Raw genomic sequence first — 23,572 nt, 5'->3', positions numbered from 1 at the left:
ATATTTCCAATGCAAGACACGGAATTTATTGACGAACAAGCCCCGTTTTACCCACACTCTTCTAAGTAATCGCATTATAGATCGCTACTCTCACGAAGGCCGGGAGGAAAGGGAGAGAGACAATCATTTAGGGATAAATTATTATTATCATTTTCGACTAAATAAGATTTTTTTCCTTTATTTCATCGGAACACGCAATGTGTTGCTTATTAATGAGCTCGTTTGGAAAGAACGAATTGAATAAAGATAATGGTCGTCTTTACAAAGGTCGCTTGTTTCAATGTTACTTCCAAATAATAATAATAATAATAAATAAATAAAAATATCGCTCACTCCTTTCAAGAACGTCATAAATCAAAAATTGACAATTTTCAGTTGTGCATATTGTCGGAATGCCCAGAAAATGTACTATATCCCAGCAAAAGAGGCATATTTTTAACTTAATATTTACCCGCTACAGGGCAAAAAGTGTTGTTTTTGCATTTTGAAAAAAATGTATTGTTTATGTGTTTTTTTTAATTTTCTAAATATTTTTCAAATGGAGAAAAAACCTACAGGTTTTACCTAAAAAGATCTGTTGCATAGTAAAAAGTTCAATAAGTGGCTTGATATTTATTTTTAATACATTGTATTAAATTCTCAAACTTTAAAACGTTCTCCTGAAAAATCAAGTTTTTTGACGTTATGACGTTCTTGAAAGGAGTGAGCGATATGTTTACAACATTTTGTGTGTGTCCAAATACTTGTTCACAAAATCTGTATTATCTTCAATTACAGGAGTTATGACGGTCGTCAGCCCCGTAAATGCCCAGACTTCCATATTCTTTCTTCTTCATCTTTGATGATATGTCGAAAAATAATATAAAAACATGTTTGTTGAAATTTCTGACATCTCAACAAAGATGAAGAAGAATATGGAAATCTGGGAGTTTAAAAGGCTTACAATCTATCGTAGGCTGGTAAAGTGTTCACTTTACACACGTGTAATATTCACCATTCCACCCATGATTGACAACAACACTACGTACGTCATGAGATGGATCATACATGGATTTCTTAAATTTGATTAGTGATCTTGTCAACTCCTAAATGGAGAAACCCAGATTTGTTAACAAGTATTCGGACACGCTCAAAATGTTGTGAATCTTTTTTTTAACTGTATTTTTTACGTTTTTTCACCAAACATAAAGTGCCAAATCGTTATTTGTTTCTTTTTTTCAACACGTTTCTTTGTTAGTTTTTGTTTAATTTTTAATTTAATTTACTTTGATTTTAATTTTAAAAAATTACACGTTTTAACTTAATTATTTGTTTTTCACTCTTAACATAACCTTAATACCATGTCCCAAAATGAGGAATGGAAATTACTCATCTGGGATATGACATATTACTTACAACTTATTTATGTAATATGTTTTTTTTAATAAATAAACCCTACTTATTGTTTTTATAAAAGTGTAATTATATATTTCTTTTTATTCATTCACTCGTTTTTGATATCTTGCCAAAAAAGATGAAAAAATATCATTTTATTCTCTCAATATATCTGAAATTGACACATCAAAATATATATACATATATGACAGATATCAGATGACTATAGAATGATGGGTGGTGGATGCGTTTGAAAGAATTTCGTTTAACGAAAGAAAAAAATAATCGTTTAACGTTATTCAAGAATACGAGAATTAGTCGAGCCAAATATAATTTTGTAAATTAAAAGCATTTTTAACTTTGTTGTGTGGTAATATAATTCTCTCTTTATCATTCATCGTTCAATATGTGTAATACCATTTAAAAAACACACTCACATTACACAAAGTGAATAATGAATGATAAGGAGAATTATCATTCGTCGTTCAATTTGTGTATTACCATTTTTAAAAAAACATATTACACAAAGTGAACAATGAATGATGAAAAGAGTGTTAAATTTAGTATTCTTATTCTTTGTGTAGGCCTTGTGGTCTGTTTTTAGGAGGATCAGCCTGCTTGTTTGTCAACATGGATAGAATTGGTGATTGGTGAATGTGCACACGTGTGTAAAGTGATCACTTAACCAAGCTTACTTTTTTTTCAAATGCAATGATTTTCTCTGTGAAGTCATTAAAATATATAACATTTTAAGTGTCCAAATACTTGTTCACATATCTGGATTATATATACTTTGGAGTTTTTTCTATGATAGGTCGTAAGCCTTGTAAATGCCCAGATTTCCATATTTTTACACATCTATGTTGAGATGACTAACGGCACATAGTTTCAGGGTGGATTTTTGCCAGTCGAGGTATTTTATAAAATGGCGGGTTAGTACATACGTCCTCCACAAATGTAATCTTATTTGGAGGTATTTCTTCCTCCCTCCTAGGGGGGGTGAGATCTCGGATGGCAGAAATCGAGTAAACAAATAAATTTGATTAATCTGCAAACATGACAAGTAACGTAATGTTTCGACTTTTTTTCTTGTGAGACTATTCTATAAAATTTTCCTCAACTTTATCGCTATTTACCGCTTACAGCTAGAGTAAAATAAATATATATTTTTATACTCGTAAAAATTACGTGTCACAATAGATTTTCAAAAATAGTGGTATTTATTAAGTAAAACTTATATTAAAAATGGTTGTATTTTACCATAAAAAGACTGCCGATTAATTAATGAAAATTCTTTTGTAATTTAAGTTTAACTTGGTAAATATCACTTTTTCTTCAAATCTATTGTGACAAGTGTTTCAATGTATTTTAATAAAAATTGATATTTACCAAGTAAAAATTATAGATCTTTGACTGGCGAATCAGTTGATGAAAATAAATTGATACATTGTATATCTGTATCTTCTCGAGTATATTAATATGACAAAATGATGTATGTAACGTATATATGGATGTATGTAATATTTTCAAATGAAAAAAAGGATAAAGATTTCAAATCTTTATATTGATGTGTAATTGTTGTCCCTGTTTATTGCAGTTCGTTATTATTATGGCAAAATGTTGTACGATATATGTTAGAATGGTGAAATAAGGAAATAATGCAAAGCAGAGTTAAATACATATGTACTATCGATAAAATTAATGAACGAGTTAGAAATAACGTTAAAACAAAATATCAGGTGAATATAGTAAAAAAAAAGCTTGGCGTGGTTGAGTACTTCAAATACTAAAAAATACAGGTCACAAGTCAGAATTATCTACGGGTTGTATGATGAGATACATGAAAATGGAAGAGGCGAAGGCGGAGTTGTGTGGCGTTCTATCTACTCCGACTACCCCTGAGGAGAAGTGGTGTATGGTTACTGAGTTAGTTGTGTATGTAAAGTATCCAACAGATTAATTTAAACATTTTTTTTGTTTATTTTCAACACCCTCTAAAAAATGTTTTGGGGGTGTTCCTCGTATTGTGGACCAGGGTTGCTTCTTTCAGTGACTGAGATGATAAATAGCGAAAAGAATCACTCAATTCTACTGGAAAAGATACTACCAAAAAACGAAGGTAAAAAAATATGAAATAATTCACACAAAAACAATAAACTGTGTTTGACTGGTCAAGAATTTTGCCAAACATAAACATAATTGAAAATCTATCAGTAATCTGTAATCATCTGCTCTCCAAAATTTATTGCACTACGGTGGAAAAGCTCATTTTGTCCATAATTCGGGTATGGTTCCGAGACAAAAAAATGGCATCCAAGTGCGAAAACTTTATAAAATAGATGCCAAGCAGGGTAAAATTTTTGATCGAGACCAAATGAGATCATAATAAATATTAATTTGTGATATAACTAATAAACAAAAGATTTTATAAAACTTTTTAGGAATATGCAACAACAAAAAAATTGTTTAAATTAATCTGTTCGATACTGTATGTATATATTTATGTATATTTTTAATATATATGTATTATATATAGATTTATATTATCCACTGACACTTCGTGAATAAATTGCATTTTAATATATAATTAGATTAAAACCAATATTTTTAGCTTTTCCACTTTATTTTTATTTGACCAGCGACCGGGTTTCGTCGTTACCGACATCATCAGACTGGTCCAACATCACCAGTCTGATGATGTCGGTAACGACGAAACCCGGTCGCTGGTCAAATAAAAATAAAGTGGAAAAGCTAAAAATATTGGTTTTAATCTAATAATATATTAAATATGTATTACATACGTATATTTCAGAAAAATGAACATAGAGACCTGTATAGAATAGCCCCGTTCTTGTGTACCCATTCGAAGGTAAAATTGTAACGTCTTTTTATGAAGAAACTCGTACCTACACAGAAAGGAAAGATATCTCGCGCTCTATTGGAAATTCAAATGTATTCAAATAAAAACCTTGTTTCGCAAATTTAATCAGAATTCGGAATCAAATCAATCTTGTCAAAGAAATCTCAACCTTATTACATCGTTTAAGGTCTAACAATTTGCGATATTCAAATATCAAATGAAACGGGAAAATATGCAAAATTTAATTCTTATTCAGAAATTAAAAATAGGTTCTTACCTAAACTCGGTGGATCTAACAAAATCAGGTTGTGGTCTCATTGTTAGTCAACCCTACTCTTACACAACTTGATTCCTTATTATAATAACGATCAGGCCTACGAAAAAAGCATGAAATAAAGTACTAACACTATTTTTTTCTAATATGCATAAGTGGCCAATACTAAATCCAATATTTGTGAATTGCGATTAGAACACACTTCAAAAAAGCACTCAGTGATCACTTAAACCAGCCTATGACTGTCGTAAGTCCAGCAAATGCCCAGACTTTTATATTTTTCTTCATCTATGTTGAAATTTCAAAAATTAATAAGTATTTCTTTTGCTTTACAAAATATCGTAATAAATGAAATCTATTTTTAGTTTTTATAAGTATTTATTTCAAAGCATAAGGAAAATCGGGGTAATTTGTATCGATTATAGTATACTACGTTCAAACAGTAATTATATGTTTTCGTTAGAAAATATGGGATAAGTTTGAATCGATACATTGACTTGTCCAACGAATGAAATTTAATCTGCAAAATAATAAGTGTACTATTTTTTTGTATTAAAATTCTGATATATGCCATTATTTCTTCAAAACTATTTTGACACGTGTTTCGATGCGATGCTTTCAGCAACATTTAAACAAACACTACTAAACAACATCATACAATACTAAAACAAGCACAAGTATAATTTAATTTAAAAATGTGTGGATAATACCGCAAACTCACTGTCGAATCAATTAATGAAAAGTACTCTACTGCTAAACAGAGTGAAAATATCGGTTCAATTTGCAAAAATTTTCAGTAAAATTTATGTTCTGTTCTTTTGTTCATATTTATCAAATATACATACACTCCTGTTTGTTAAATATATACACATTCTCAAACCACCATAAATAATACAAAAAAAAACTTTTTCTTAATCTTTTTGATTATCCTAACTCGGCTTTAAATTAGTTTGAAGTGTCATTTTTTAATTCTTTTTTACCCCAATTTTTCCACACAGTCTAAGGGATTGCGATTCAACGACATCAGTCTGTTTTCATCCTTCATAGTTAATTCCACGTTTCAGTTCCATTTTTCAGTGTTGGCACTAGCACTTCATTATATATTACTAGTCCAATTACATCAATTGTCAAATTAAAATAATAAAACTGATTTCTACGTAATGCATAAATTGTTTTGTTTTTATCTGTTTTGTTGAAATGCAAAACTGAAATATGTGTATAGGACGATATAAAAAAATTCTGTCAACTGATAAATTTTTAACCATGTTTTGGTGTTCCTGATCCAACGATTAGCCGACTAGTGTCATTATTCCGAAAGAAACTTCTTATCAGCTATAAATTTTGCTGATCCGACTTTATCGGTTAGTCGTATATACGTATATGTTCAAATAATAATACTCGGATATAGCATAATAACTAGGTAATACGTATATATTCTTGTACCTATTCAATAAATTAGTGCGTGCCGTACGAATTAAACAGTTCAATTTACAAATTAATTTGAAATATTGGCTACACGATCGGAATATTAACGGCAGTAATTATTTTGAAATATGAATATGTATTCGTCTAATTAATTATTGTTTATTATAGTACTTAATATTCCTCGAATAACGATACCAATTTTATATATATTTTGCTATGCGTCTCTGCGGACAAATCTTGGTCCTATGGTTGCATGATGGATCTTGGAAGAAAAACCTAGGGTTGGATTACAAACTGCCAAAAGTTAACTTGAATAAATAAATATATTTATTTATAATGTAAAAAATAAAATTAAAAAATATATATATTTGGGTTTATATATATATATATATATATATATATATATATATATATATATATATATATATATATATATATATATATATATATATATATATATATATATATATATATATATATATATATATATTTATATATATATATATATATATATATATATATATATATATATATATATATATATATATATATATATATATATATAAATATTTTGCGTCCCTTTGCGTCGTTACTAAATTAAGACTCATTTTCACTGTGCGTCATTGTTTTTTCGAATTGCGTTATTTTTTAAAATTATTATTCAGAGAATAATCGGGGTTGTGTGTTTTTTATTGGCATATTTACATTTAAAATATGATAAAGTGGGGTCGTACGAACCGAATGAAAGTTCCATAAAGGTGAGTTTGGTTCGGATGTGCCAACTAACACCGCAATCTCAATCTGAAATCTCAGGAGTCACACGTCCTTTAAGTTTTTCGCCGCTTCTGATTTGTATCTGGCGGGGTGTTTTGTAAAGTTCCGAGAGTCCTCGGGGTGCCGCGATGGGTCGCAGATAAGGAGAGGGTAGGATAGGACTCGACGCCTTAGTCAGCCGATTCGGAAACAGTCCGTACCCCGTAATAGCTGACAGGGTAGTTTGTCTCATTGGAGCAAGAGATTTAGAGGGATTAGTTACTAGAAAGGCGGAATAGACAATTTGGGGTCGAGACTCCGATTTAAAAAGTAATTTTCTAGTAATTTCTTCAGATGTTTAGGCGATCGGTTCAATCAATATATAACAAGACCCACTTTATTTCTAGAAGCTTCCATGGTGTAATCGTTAAGCGCGATTTCATTGTCATCGGGTGATCAATTATATTAAATGCTATTCATTTTTAATAAAAATTTCACTTGGTAACACCACTTTTTCCTTAAATCTATAGTAGATTTTAAGAAATAGTGGTATTTACTATGTAAAATTTGTTTTTTTTCAGTTTTCAGTTTTTTACCACAAACTGACTGGCGAATCAACTAATGAAATAAAATGTTATTCTTTCTCATGTAGGTATGTGGTTATAGTAGTTTCTGGGATTCGACACAATTTAGTGTGATCTACATTTTAAACAAGATCCAAACTCCTTTATTTGCCTCTTGATACTATACATCTTTAGGGAAGTCAAAATGGTATTTTTTTCTCAAATAATCGTATAACTACTTCTATGTTATCGCGTTTGATTTCACTTCTTCTGGCAACATACCCAAAATAGGAAATAATCATTTCTATAGACGTTATTTAAATGTTTTGAGTATTTTTAACTGTTCTCAGTGTTAGCACTAGCACTCCATTATGTACTGCCTGTCCGATTACATCAATTGACGAATAAAATAATAAAACGAGATTTGTACGTAATGCACCAGTTTTAACCGACTATCACGAAAATATATATATATATATATATATATATATATATATATATATATATATATATATATATATATATATATATATATATATATATATATATATATATATATATATATACAATATATATATATATATATATATATATATATATATATATATATGTGTGTGTGTGTGTGTGTGTGTTTGTATGTGTGTATACATATAAACTTGCCCCTAACACGTAATATTTAAAAAGACCAACAATGTGTATACGAAATCCTTAAATCCCAAGCTCTCTTCGTTTAAATTTATTTATTCATGGAATGGTAAAAATATGTCCTCCGTGCATGTATTAAATTACATATTAACAAAACATCAAAGCTCAAGAAATTACATTTAGGAGTTTTTGTTGTTGTAATTCCTTTTCTTTTGACAAAAATCTTGAATTGAATCTCTGAATTAACCGAATGACTCGTTCAAAACAAATAATTCCTCCCATATTTGTTTTATGGTTGATGTTAACATATTTTCAGTCAAAGGAAAAAATCTTCGTTTGAAGTATTTATGCCTCCGTCGCTTTTTCCCTCTTTTAACGTATTCATGACGTATTGTGACTTACCGATACTCACCAATTGTCACGAAGGCAAAGTGATCAATCCTACGCTTCATATACCAGTACAGGAAGATATTAAATAAATATAAAAAATCTAAAATTTCTTTATTCACCGATTGCTTTGTAATTGAACGTGAAAGATGAAAAGAATATTTAAGTCCAAGTATTTACAGGGCTTATGACCTGTCATAGACTAGTTTAGTGATCACTTTACACACGCGCAAAATTCAACATTCTGCCCATGATTTACAACCACACTACTCAGATTTTTAGAACTTTTAGAAATATCATTGATCTCATGACACATTATAAACGATTTTGCAATAGCCTTCTATGTTGGATTGAGAAAGCTTTTATTTGGGAGAGACCCTTTATTTGGATGTTTGCAAGATCCGAACCCTGAATTATTTTTACACACTAGGAAACGCCTGGAAACATGATTTTCATTTTTTTATGCAGCTGTTTTTTCCTGTTTATATGTCTGGGATTTCTTCATTTAGAAGTTATTTGTAGATTTTTAGATTTATATTTTTACATGAAATATTTAAAAAATATTTTTAAATTATCGCATTTCGACTGAATTCAATCGAAATGTGATCTCAAAGACGAATTTTCGTCAAAACGAGGTGTGATAGATGTTCGAATGGTGAAATAAGGAAGGAATGCAAAGCTGAGGTAAGCATTATCGATAAAATTAATAAAAGTGTGTTAAGGTGGTTTGGATATGTGGAACGAATGAGTTATCAAAGATGGGTAAATCAAATTTTTGAGACGAATGTTTTTGGAAAAGGAGCAGAGAAAGACCGAGAAAATCCTGACACGATCAGATATGTTAGATAATTGAAAGCGGTCAAGTTAGGAGTCGAAATAATCGGCAGGTATGTGTGAAGTATTATGAAGTATAATTTTCTATTTTTGGGTAATATATCCAAAATTAAACAATCAAAGTTTTTTTATTGAATTCTACTTTTATTTACATATATGTGATAATATGTGACGCGTTTTGTTTTATTAAAACATTATCAAACACTGACTAAAAATATTTAAAAAATGTCCTCATATACTAACAATAATTGCTATTATTAGGTCTAGGGGTACATATCGGTAGTGTAATGGCAAAGGGGTATATCTGTCAAATTTTTCATTTTCTAAGTTTGTTCCACAAAATGTCTAAAATAGTGAATTCCTTAATCTGGCAAAAGGGTATAGCTGTAGTTGCAATACTTATTTAGTTTTATTAAGATATGAACATATAAAAATATATAAAACAAATGAGTTATTTAATATCCGCCTCCGTGGTGTAATGGTCAGCGTGTTTAGCTACCGTGCTGGAGGTCCCGGGTTCGATTCCCAGGGGGGGTGAAAATAAATATAAGTGATTTTATACTGTAATGTTTATTTAATATTATCCTGGACTGGTTCCTGAAGCGCAAGAGTGATCATCTTGCCTTCATGGAAGTAATGATCAAGAAAACACTGCGTCAATTCGATGTAGTGCCCTATGCACCATTGGGTGCGGATAAGGGTAATAAGTATTTAATTTCACAGGTTTGTTTTTGCTCTCCTGTAAAATTTGGTCAGTGACAGATATACCCCTTTGCCTTTACACTACCGATTTGATGGTGGGTATTTCAGTGGGTAATGTGGATTTCTATGAAAGCTAATAATTTCTGTATCTTTTTTCTTATTGTTTATACCATTAATTTCATAATAAAACAAATAAATACTCTAGGCTGAGGCGTTCTACAACTACAGAGGGCAGGTCTTCCATCCTTCCATTTACTATCAAGTTAAACTTCATCCCCTTATCGCTGGGACTTAAAACTTCCACATCTCTGCGCTGGAGGCGCAAGTAAACAAGTGTCAATTCCGACAAAGAGTTTTCACTAGAAAGCTCGTGGAAAATAGAGAAACGATATCCGGCCGATAGAAGATTTCAAACTTTTTGCAGGCAACTAATATTACAACTAGGTTATTCATCCGACAACATTTTTCTACCAACATCTAAAGCTCCCATTGTCTGTCTTCGTACGTAGTTTTTGTACTTAGTAATAATAATAAAATAAAACCCTTATCCGCACCCCAATGGTGCATAGGGCACTGCGTCATATAAACGCAGTGTTATCTTGATCGTTTACACATGAAGGAAAGGTGATCAGCCCTCCGCTTGAGGTACCAGTCCAGGGTAATATTGAATAAATATGACAGTGAAAAAATCACTTATATTTATTTTACCCCCCTTGGGAATCGAACCCGGGACCTCCAGAACGGTAGCCGAGCGTGCTGACCATTACACCACGGAGGGGGACAAGGCGGACTTAGTAAGTAGAATGAAAATATATTTCACATTAATTTTTTTAGTAATGCTTTATTGGTCAAGTTTTATTAGCTGGCAGAACGGAGGTGGCTGGAGACGTTTGAGATGTGGTGCTACAGGCGCAATGTAGGGAACAACGAAGTTTTATACTATTTTTTTACATCACAACACACTCAAAATATTGTAAATAAATTAAAATTACTCATAAACTATTAAAATCATATAATTTATTAAAGTCTTATTATAAAGTTTTGAGCGCATCCAAATACTAAATTAATTAACTGCAATTTATATTTGTAAATAGATTGACCGGTCAAATTATAAGCTAAAATAATTTAATAAAAGTTTTATTTTCTAGCGTTTCTCGTATATGTGATTATAATCCAGGATTCAAACCGCACATACAAATGGAACAGTTTCTGCTCATAAAAAGCTTTTTTTATCTCACCATAGATGTCTTTAGTGAAATTCTAGTGATTCAAGTACTATGTTTCGAATTTGGAAAAAATACATATGGAAGTTCCGAGAATTTGAGTAGTGTGGGTATCAATCATGGTTAGAATTGGTGAATGTAGCACGTGTGTAAAGTAATAACTTAAACCAGCCCATGATAGTCGTAAGCCCCGTAAATGCCTAGACTTTCACATTCTCTTCATCTTTGTTGAAATGTCAAAAAATAAAAAGACTTTAAATATATACAATCAGTGAACATCCTTATTAATTAATGACATGAATCGTCAAAAGAAAATACAATTTCAATCAATAATGTATTATTTTTCCTCCTATTTTGCTTCCTGTCGGGAGAAAGGGCAAAACGGAAATGAAGTATTGTCACTGTCGTAATTATAGCAAACCGCCCACGCCCCAGGATCACAAGTTCAATGGAAAAATTTGATAATATTTTTTCCAGTCATTCTCAAAATTATTGTAATCAAGTCAAACAGAGTTGCTGTCATCGTTAGGATCATTCAATTTGTTCCGCGAAGCGCAACTTCCCTACATTTATACACTTTTAGGCCACGTTCACACTGAAACACATCGCTTATGTTTTCGCAGAATAAATAGAACTTAATTTTTGGATTAAATGTTAAATCAAACACTATTTTTTTATTCTAATAAATTGTATTTTATTGTTAAAAAAACATGTAAGAATCAGATTTTGTGAAAATTGTTTCACCTAGTTATGGCATTTTCAAACTAATTCGTTTGAAAATGCCATAACTATACGAAACAATCCCATGTGCTTATAATTAACGTACACGCAGCCCGTTTCATTACTGTTAAGGAAGTTTCCGACGACAATGAGCAGAATGAATTTCTTATAATTTATTTACCTTATTCAAGAAACGTCACTGGTTTGACAGTTGGTTTTTGTTATTAGAGCAAACAATTAGTTTGTTTTTCTAATCCTGACGATAACTTTTTTAAATATACCAAATAAATATTTATTCATTTTGGCATTTTAAAATTAATTCTACTTTTTTGACACATTTAAAGTGTATTTTTTTAATAAACAAAATAAAAAAACAAAAATATTGAGGTAAATAATATTTAAAAGAACTTAGTGTTTTTCCCTGTAATTACTTGTAATTGTTGGCAGGCTTATTGTTAAGAAGCAATATGTTCCAACCAACCAAAAACGACCAGTGATAGCTGTTTGCAATCAGAGGGTGGATAGTGCTTGAACATAGAGAAAGAAAATACATGTTGTTGTTTATAAACGTTTCATATTATTATTAATACACATTTAGCTACTGTTTTTTTTTTCAATTAAATTTAGCGTAGTAAACGGTCCGCCTCCGTAGTGTAATGGTCAGCATGCTCGGCTACCGTTCTGGAGGTTCCGGGTTCGATTCCCAAGGAGGGTTTAATAAATATAAGTGAGTTTTTCACTCTAATATTTATTCAATATTACACTGGACTGGTACCTGAAGTGGAGGGCTGATCACCTTTCCTTCATGTGTAATCGATCGAGATAACACTGCGTTTATATGAAGCAGTGCCCTATGCACCATTGGGGTGCGGTAAGGGATTTATTATTTTTATTAAAAGTGTGAACGTAAGCTAACAGAAACTAAAATGAAAAAGGCGTAAGCTTTCTTTCCTTCTCAAACTGTCAATTCATGCCAACTGACATTGGAATCCGTTCTGTTCCGAATTCAAACATTCGAAATAAGACCAAATTTAATGACGCGGAAATGGCGACGTGAAGTGTCAAAGTAACGAGATGTCCTCGCGAATAGAAATATTGGAAGGGTGATCTGAAGGGATCGGGGGGGGGGGGGGAAATGCGTGTAAACAAGGGGGCGAGTCATGAGGAATTCCACTTAAATTCTTAAATTATATAAGTACATATTTTGTGTAATGGTAATATAACACTCTTACAACATTTTAATTGTTTCCAAATACTTGTTCACAAAATCTGGATTATCTCCAATTACATGAGTTATTTTCAATATTTTCATTTCTTGCGAAGTTCTAGTGATTCAAGAACAATGTTTCAAAATTGGTTCATATAAATATATATATAGAACTTCCAAGAATTTGAGTTGTGTAGTTGTCAATAATGGGTAGAATTGGTGAATGTTACACGTGTGTATCACTTAAACCAGCCTATGACGGTCGTAAGCCCCGTAACTGCCCTGACTTCCATATTCTTCTTCATCTTTGTTGAGATGTCAAAAATAATAGGACAATATTAATTTACATTATAAGTCGCTTGAAACATAAGACTGGTACCTTAACTGATTAAATCAATTAATAAATCTTTATTTTATATTAGATCAAGATAAAATTCTATTACGCTTATTAAAATACAATGTTGATGCAATCGATTGACGCTTGATTCAAATTTGGCTATAATAGTTTTTTTTATATTGATAATATTTCTTTATTCATATTTCACAAATAAGGGTGGCTACCACACTTTTGTTTTAACTGGCGACACCATTCTGTCACTCAGAAAGAGTCTGTCTACACCACAACCCACGGCAGTACAGAAGCCTGCATGGCTCTAGGAACGTAAACATTGCGCGTCAATCATGGCGACAGTTTGACAGCCGCTGGTTTTATTGAATACCTCATTTGGAAGCCATTTGTCAATGTTTAATATTTGACAAGGTTCGAATTTCTTGAGGTTTTAATGAAAGTTTTTGCACAATGCGATTGATGGATTGCGCCGTTAACTAGATTACTCCAGGGCCTATTCGGATTGGAATATCGTAGTCATACAGGAGAAAGTGACCAAGTGCATTTTTTACAAACACGTGACCATTGATTATTTTGATATCTTACTAGCTTAATATTGCCCTGAAAAAAAACCCAACGGATTTTAAACTTGGAAGTATACTATATTGACTTGTTAAAAATGGCTAACTGCATTGATGTTTATTTTCTTGCCAAGCAAAAGTGACTTAAATGGTCCTCCTGAAAATTTTACGTTTTGTTAGTTAGTCACTTTCTCCTGTACGACTACGATATGTAAAGATAGTATTGTGTATGAAGAAAAATGAATATTTTACATTATTTTTTGACATCTCAACGTGGATTGACAACCACCCCACTCAATTTTTTGGAACTCCTAGATGTATTGATTAAACCCGAAACATAGTGTTTGAATTCACTAGAGACATCTATGGTGGGTTGAGAGAAGCTTTTTATTAAGCCAAAACTCTTTAATTTGTATGTGAGGTCCCAATCCTGGATTGTATTTAGGTAATCCAGATTTGTGAATAAGTATTTGGACACACTCAAAAAGTTGTAAATACGTATGTTTTATCAATATTAAATGTTAGATTCATAAAGATATCATTGCGAATAATATACATACATTGCCAATTCAATCATTTACGTTTCATTTGCTTTTTAAGCCCTTACTCGCAATAATAGAATTCAGTAAGCGCCCAGCTGCGTTGAGAGCCGGATGTCACTTCACACCAAATTTTTTTTATAAATAATACGACTTGGATTTTTTGTTTTTTTTTTTTATCCTTACCATTTTCGGCTCAACACAGGCCAAGCCTAAAGAGCCGTAATACGTATAATAAATGCATATATAAAATGAATATTTATATTGAATGTATCTATGTATTATGATAATAAAATAAATAAAAATAAAAATAAATAACTCTTTTCTTTTGAAAACTATATATTTATTTAGAAAAAAATCAATCCAAAAACGGTGTGTTTTGAGAAAAAAAATTACTTCAAATGTTACCTGGGTGTAGAGAAAAATAAGTTGCGATTTATCGAATACTGGGCCTTAAGATTCTAGATATCCATATCATCTCTAATATACGTTGTCAATTGTGAAAAAGTTGTAAAGAAGTCACCTTGTTTAATTGTTATATTTGCTAAAGAAATAAGAGATAGAAATACTCATCAATTTTTTACATCCAAAATTTTTGCTTTAACAGAAGGTTTTGAGAATTGCACCGATAATTCTAGGGTGACCGTTAACACATTGTGAGTTGCTTTATACAATTCAACTCATTCAACCACCAGTCAACGTTGACTGATAGATCACTCTGTGAAAATTAAACCATTTTAAACATTGCCCGTAAGTAACAAAAACTTTACCCGAAACAATAGTAAACTCGATGCGTAAATTGATGTAGTATGTATCGACGAGATGGAGGTAACTACTTTATTTTAAATAAATAGATTCTATTTAGTCATTCTCTCGTTATCCATTCGCTTCACATGTCCATATCACCTTAAAGAACTCTTCTTAATATTTTACATTCCAACATTCCTTCCTAATATCACGGTATGCATTATGTCGGTTATGACTGTGAGCGATATTTTCAACATACATATCGTACTAGCATCGCGGATTTGATTTCCACCAATTGTAAAATAAATTTACAATAAGATTTATAGATTTACAAATTTTCAATTGGTCTGGATACTTGTGATGTAATTTTCACATTTACCTGCCCTATCCTTACTATCCAACTTTTAGACAAGCCTCTAAAAGTAGAGGCTTTAAGGGTTATTTTTTTAAAAATATTAATATCCTTGGCTTAATCCAAGTGTTTAACTCCACCCGAACTTAACTTACAGGAGGATTTAAAAACATTTTAATTTAATCATCAGCAATAGTCTTTTATTTTTTGACATCTCAACATAGATGAAGAAGTACATGGAAGTCTAAGCATTTGCAGGGCTTACGACCATCATTAGCTGGTTTAAATGATCACTTTACACGCTGTAACATTTACCAATTCTACCTATGATTGACAACCACACTACACTCTGTTTACAATTATTTTACCTCTATTTTTTTTTAATTAAATTAATCAAAATTGAGCAAAAAAATAGTTGAATACTTCAATTGTTGGAACTTCTATATACTTATATTATTTGAATTCGAAACAAAGTTCTTGAATCACTAGAATTTCACTGGAGACATCTATTAGTGAAATGAAAGTAGATTATTACTCAGCAGAAGCTCTTTCATTTGTATGTGAGGTCCGAATCCTGGATTATAATCATATACGTGAGAAACGCCAGAAAGTATCCTTTTCGTTTATTATTTCAGCTTTTCATTTAACCAGTTAATCTATTTATAAATATTAATTTATTTACCCTTAATTTCTTTTTTTTATTTGCATAAATTGTGTATATTTAAATAAATCACAATTTTACATTTTTAGAACATTTTTTTTACAAAAATCCACCAAGCCACTTTGTGTGTCTTGTCGGTGGAGTTCTTTTTTAATACATTTTTATAGTTTTTAATTTTTACCTAATAATTTATCTAACAATTTCAACCTAATAAATACACAAAAAGAGAGAAAAATTAAGAATATAAACATTTTACAATTTTCATAAAATTAACTCTTGATCATTTACCCATTCCTTTATTTTGCCTTTATTCCATATTTTATTTTGACCTCTAACATCCGTTGGCAACAAATTAAAAATGTTTGGAAAAATATATCGCCGTGTTCGATTCCCATATTTATTGTTAATTTTTGGGACTATCAAACCTTCGTTGTGTGTAAATCGTGTATCATGGTTGTGTACTAAAAGATTTCGATATTTGATTAAATTAGTATTCGGACGCACTCAAACTGTTATAATTAGGCTTTTTTTAAATTCATATGATTTTAATAGTTTTTGCTACATTGTTCTTATATGTTTGATTTTGCAAGTGTGGGTCCGACAGGAAGCTTTAAGCTTATGTATCGGATGCGGGAATGTGGCCAGGTGCTTTGATCTCTCCTGTATAACTGAGCCCGGATGGAGTTGGACACTTTACAGATTTTATTGTCGACATATTGCTAATAACGTTGGGGAATTTCAGAAAAAAATATAACAAGGCATGTTTAGATAGGATCCAACTCATATATCGCTGGGGTCAAGCGATACCTCGTACAACAGCTTGTCATTTTAAAAAAATGTATTTATTTTAATTAACTATCTAACTAACCTTTACGCCGCTTCCCCGCACGGGTAGGCAGAGAGAATAGAACGCCATACCACCCTGCCTTTGCAAACATTCTTCGCCTCTTCCACATTCATGCATCTCCTCATTTATACCCGCCGATTATTTCGGCTCTTGACCTGGCTGCTTTCAAATATTTGACATACCAGATTGAGCCTAGTTTTCCCCGGCCTTCCTCTGCTTCTTTTTCCAACTACATTTGCCTCATAAATTTGTTTTACCATTCTTTCCTCACTCATTCGTTCCATATTGTTAAACCATCATAACACATCTTTCTTAATTTTATCGATAATGCTTATCTCAGCCTTGCATTCTTTACTTATTTCGCCATTCGAACATCTATCATACATCATTCACTAGACTGCATTCAGTCTGCTTCCATCCTTCTTTTGCTAACTCCATGCTTCCCTTCCCTTCATAAGGGTTGGAACTATCACTCCGTTGTGTACTGCCAGTTAAGCTTCGGCTGGTTTTTATTTGCTGTTACTGATTTCAGTACACCATTCACTCTATTCCCAGCATTCACTCTCCTTTCTATACTTTATCAATCTTTCTATCCCTAGAAAACTAAAACAATTATTATTTTATTAAGAAATAAAACTGATTTATTACATCGCTCACTCCTTTCAAGAAGTCATAAATCAAAAAACTTGATTTTTCAGGAGAACGTTTTTAAAGTTTAAAAATATAGTACAATGTATTAAAAATACATATCAAGCCACTATATGAAATATATATATAGTATATTTTAAAAAAATTAATACCTTTTCTTAAAAATCCAAATACAACACTTTCTGCCCTGTAGCGGGTAAATATTATGTTAAAAATATGCCTCTTTTGCTAGGATATAGTACATTTTCTAGACATTCCGAAAACATGCACAACTGAAAATTTACGATTTTTGATTTATGACGTTCTTGAAAAAAGTGAGCGACATATGAGGTATCATTTTGTCACAGGCGATGTGTCCTCGATCCTAATATATGTAAAATAATTTCTTTGATGTATAGTACGTATACCGTAGATCGACAGAAGTTAATTAAATTCATGTTTACTTTCTTCTTAAAATCAAATTTCATTTGAAGTTTTGGAAAACCGGTCCATTTCACAGATCAATTGACCGAAAATTTTCCCTTTGGGAATAAAAGAACACGTTTCCTGAACTTTTGTATTATTTCCTTTGCAGAGCGGTTCGACCGTATTTTTTGGAAGTACAAAGAAAAATTATTTTGGATTTATATTAAAATTCATTTTATCAGATAAATGTTCAAACTTACGGAAAAATAACAAAGTTTCCCATATTTTTATGTCTTCTGTTTTTACTTTCGTAATTCTCATCAAATGTTTATATATAATATATATAAAATAGTATTATTGAGATATTATATTGACATTGTGAATATGATATCCCACGACAAAGACGCATATGATTTTACTTACAAGCATCCACCGTCTTTGTAGATTTTTTTGTAGTCTTGGTTAGCATATTTGTTTACAATACAGGAGATCCCGGGTTCGATTTCCAGAGGAATTTTCAGTTGTGCATGTTTTTGGAATGTCCAGAAAATGTACTATGTCCCAGCAAAAGCGGCATATTTTTGCTTAATATTTACCCGCTACAGGGCAGAAAGTTGTTTTTGCATTTTGAAGAAAAGGTATTGGTTAATATTTTTTTTAAATATCCAAAATATTTTTCAAATGGAGAAAAAAACCTTCAGGTTTTACCTAAAAAGATCTGTTGCACAGTAAAAAGTTCAATAAGTGGCTTCATATTTTTTTTTTAAAACATTTTATCATAAAATCACTTAATCTTTAAAAACGATCTCCTGAAAAATCAAATTTTTTGATATACGACGTTGTTGGAAGGAGTAAGAGAATTATAAAACTTAGTTTTTCACTTAAGTATTTTGTATTTTTAAAGCATTGTTAACTTTGTGGTATGGTATTATAACACTCTCCTTATCATTCATCGTTCACTTTAAAGTAGTATTACACAAAGTGAACGATGAATGATAAGGAGAGTGTTATTTCACTAATGTATTCAGTTTTTACCCTTGACTAGACTCTAACAATCTGTAAGGTGGAAATATTCATATTATTCCCGATTTTACTGGCTTTGTCTTTACTGGCAGCTGTTCACCTAAATGGATTCGAAAAGACTGGACTGCAGATATTGGGGACTGCAGATATGCAACCCAAAGTGCTTTAATCTCTTTACTATGCCTTCTTTGTTTATTTTACCTTATAAGTAGTATCCTGAGCGCCTTCATTTACTACATCTCGTATCACATATAATATGTTAAAGTACTAACTTCAAGAATGTTGACCGCAGGTCTGATCATCTTACCTTTATAAAGGTTTTTCATTTCAAAACTTCATAAAAAGTTTAATTTGAAGTGAAAATCCCGTATAATTAACAATCAGCTAAACACTGTGTCAATTAGATGCAGTGCCTTATACATTTGTTTCACATTTTCAATAAATTTCGCAACTTAGTTTTTTTAATATATTTAAATAAATCAACGTATATAGAAATTTTACTAAAAACTGGTATTTTTTAGTTAATCTAGAAAAATTTGAAATAAGTAAAGCAATGTATAAAGACTTACCAAATAATACTAAACCTTAAACCTCACTAAATAACCAACTAAATTTAACTTCCAGTCCACTTTAAAAATATAATAAAAATATTCCCATTTTGATTCATTTGTTTTCTTTCTCTCTTTTTATAATTTTATTTTAATGACTTGATGATGGTATGATTTTCCGAAACCGGTAGTCACGAATAAGTGTTTATAAAAGTGATATTACACAATGTGAACAATTAATGATAAGGAGAGTGTTTAAAAAAATGCTTTGCAAGAGAAGATCTGTCAGGAAGCCATGATGCTTCTGTATCAGATCTGGGAATGCGGTGGGACAGCTTTCAATAGTGCCTTTTATATATTGGGTGTCTACAAGAGACAAGAAAAATTCACTCTCTAACGTTTCAAAAAATGTGTTAAATCTACCGGCCGTGGGGGTCAACTCGGGTCAGTGGGGGCGAAGGGGGTGAAGGGGGCGATATGGGACAATGGGCGACAGTGTGGGACAGTGTGGGACAGTTGGGACAGCCGGGACCCGGGGCACTGTTTTGTGGATGTAATTTGAAATACAATTTCCCGCCATCCTTTGTAGCCGAACAACAAAGGACCCGCGACGAGCCGAAATTCTATGACAGCAAAAATCCTCTCAAAATCTCCAGCATTCATATCTGTGTGATATGTTGAGATAACAAGCTGCATAAACTATACATTTTTCTGGTTTATTTAACATTAACCTGTCCCATACTATACTGCTGTACTAGACACGAAGGGGTAACTAAATTTTTAAAGTACTCAAACTCAAAGTATTCGATCGAGTCGCTCAAAGGCGTTCAAAATAAACCGAATTATAAAAATGTAATGTCCCATAAAATTATAACTTTTACTGTTTTACTAATAAATATGGTACATATAGCTATTACGCACGTATTTTATCGATTTTCTAGATCAGAAATGTGATAAATTGGCAGGAAAACCTGAAAAACATAACTCTAATAATAATAGTAAAACATTACGCCTGGGATGTAATTTTTTAAAATTTTAACTGATTTCAGTTGATATTTTAATCAACGGGATAATTCTATCTTTACAGGGACATCTTTGGTCAAGTGCCATTAATAAATTTTAATAAAAATAATAAGAAATAATGCATTATCAAAAGTTTTCTGTAGATCTTTTCGATTTGTAGATATCACACAAAAGTATGTATCTTTAAAATATGTACTACCACGGACGGAGGTGTGACTTAAACGGCGGCTGATATGCGAATGTAAAATTTTCTTAACCGCCAAGATATGGTGGCTGGTATGCCGATGGGTTAAAATGAAAAACTTATCAGTAAACTGTATACGAAAGATGCACGGTGGCACCTTAACCACGTAAAGCTCAACTTACCAAGTGCCTACCATACATCAAACATTATAACGAGGAAACGCGTCAAGGGTTGGTACCACTGGCTAAAAAGATTGCGAACCATTGCGTCACGTTATGGGGTATTGTAATAGTGAAACGTTTTCTAAGTTGGTACAATACCTACATAGGGTAACCATATTTTCAAAACAAAAAGAGGATAACTATAAAAATAATCTAAAAGGGTTGTTTTTTATAAGGTACATTTATTTTTTACTTTAAAAAAAAATATATATTTGTAATTTTATTATTTACACAAATATTTCAATTTCATACTATTTATGTGATCCTAAGCGGCTCATTATTAGAAATAGGTATCAAATTGTGGTAGAGTGGGTTCGAACCGAGAAACTCCGACTTAAGAGTCCGCGACACTAACCACGGGACCACAACCCGACACTCGACCCGACATTTACTCAATACATATGTTATTCTACTTATTTTTGTGTCTGAAAAGATGTATGGAAGATATTTTGACAACTTAAAAATATAATCATTAAATACACCGTAGAAATAAACAAATTACATTACATTGCAATACCAAAGGTAAATCAAATAGATGAATTTTCAAATACCTTAAAATTTACATTTTGACGTCTCAACATACATACTTATATCGCTCACTCCTTTCAAGAACGTCATATATCAAAAAACTTGATTTTTCAGGAGAACGTTTATAATGTTTAAAAATATAATACAATGCATTAAAAATAAAAATCAAGCCACTTATTGAACTTTATACTGTGCAAAAGATCTTTTTAGGTAAAACCTGAAGGTTTTTTCTCAATTTGAAAACTATTTATTATATTTTAAAAAATAATTAAACAATACCTTTTCTTCAAAATGCAAAAACAACACTTTCTGCCCTGTAGCGGGTAAATATTAAGTTAAAAATATGCCTCTTTTGCTGGGATATAGTACATTTTCTGGGCATTCCGAAAACATGCACAACTGAAAATTGACTATTTTTGATTTATGACGTTTTTGAAAGGAGTGAGCGATATGAGATTACGTATACAATGCTTCAAAAAATGTTTGAAACGACACAGAAACACCAAACCGATTTTTAACCGAGGAATTCATCATTATAATACACGAGGACATAATTAAAATACATGTGGAGCCGATAAATATAACAAAGTTTGAAATAAGGTCCTTACAATATATTGCCGATACCCAAATTAACCAGTTGACTGACATATATATGAAATAAAACCCAGTCAGGGATTCAAAATGAATAAAATGAAAAAATACTTTGTGGAAAGATATTTGTGTTCGTGATTGGTTGTAACATATTTTTTCATTTGTTTCTTTTCAACGTGGTTTTTACCTTATATTTTTTATGCCTATATACTGTACCTTTTATTCCTTAATATTTTACGCTTCGCCCTGTGTTTTCTTATCTGTTTTTCAGTCTGGTTAACCTTAATCTCAGGTCCTAAAATGAGTAATGGAAATTACTCATCGGTAATATTATACATATGACTTACGTATGTAAAATGTTAAAATAAATTTATTCAAACCCTTATCCGCACCCCAATGGTGCATAGGGCACTGCATCATGTAAACGCATTGTTATCTTGATCATTAACATATGAAGGAAAGGTGATCAGCCCTACACTTCAGGTACCAGTCCAGGGTAATATTGAATAAATATTAGAGTGAAAAAATCACTTATGATTATTTCACCCCCTGGGAATCGAATCCAGGACCTCCAGAACGGTAGCCGAGCATGCTGAGTATTACGCTACGAAAGCGGACAAATAAATAAATAAAAATAATAATTAGGTACTAGTAAGTAAATAAATAATAGATTGATTTATATTATTTAAGTTTGATTTAAAAAGGACGAGCGGCAACCCTAGCTTATCCTCACTTTTTAACATTAACACAAGCACTCAAGTAATATTAGAATACTGGAATGAAGCATGATCGTAATATAAAAAATAATGACGTCATTTATAAATCCCAAGCACTTGGGAACATTATCAAATAACGGGAAGTCTTACCAACTGTTTTGTGTGCGTTTCATTTTTATATTGTGACAAAAATGAATCTAATAATTGAATTTTAGCATAATGTCTCCTTTTAGAAAAATGTTTTTACAACATTTACCAAATTGACATACCTACACACATTCCTACAATAGTTTCATCCATATTTTAAATAGGTAACTACTTAGGATGAACATACCAGTAATATATATATTTTTTTAAATAGGTTCTTTCAGAGGTATACTTATTGAAATTTCCCGCAATGGTGGCACCCGCCGTGTGGCATATTGCGCCATCTTGATGAAACCACAGCTCTGTCATTTGAATGCCATTCAACTGAGGTACGAAGAAGTCATTAATCATGGTCCTGTAGAGCTCTTCATTGGCCGTAACATTCTGGCCGGCATCGTCTTAAAAACAATATATGAGCCTGTGATTTTACCTGCTCATAAAGTAAACCAAGCAGTGATGTCAATATATGTAAGGGGGCCTCGGTATAGGCTGGGTTTTCGCCTCTCCAAATTATCG

Source organism: Brachycentrus maculatus, unplaced genomic scaffold (assembly GCF_059751285.1).
Source record: "Brachycentrus maculatus isolate JH-2025_06_01 unplaced genomic scaffold, ASM5975128v1 h1tg000222l, whole genome shotgun sequence".
NCBI classification, from domain to species: domain Eukaryota; kingdom Metazoa; phylum Arthropoda; class Insecta; order Trichoptera; family Brachycentridae; genus Brachycentrus; species Brachycentrus maculatus.
Note: the sequence above shows the minus strand (reverse complement) of the source record.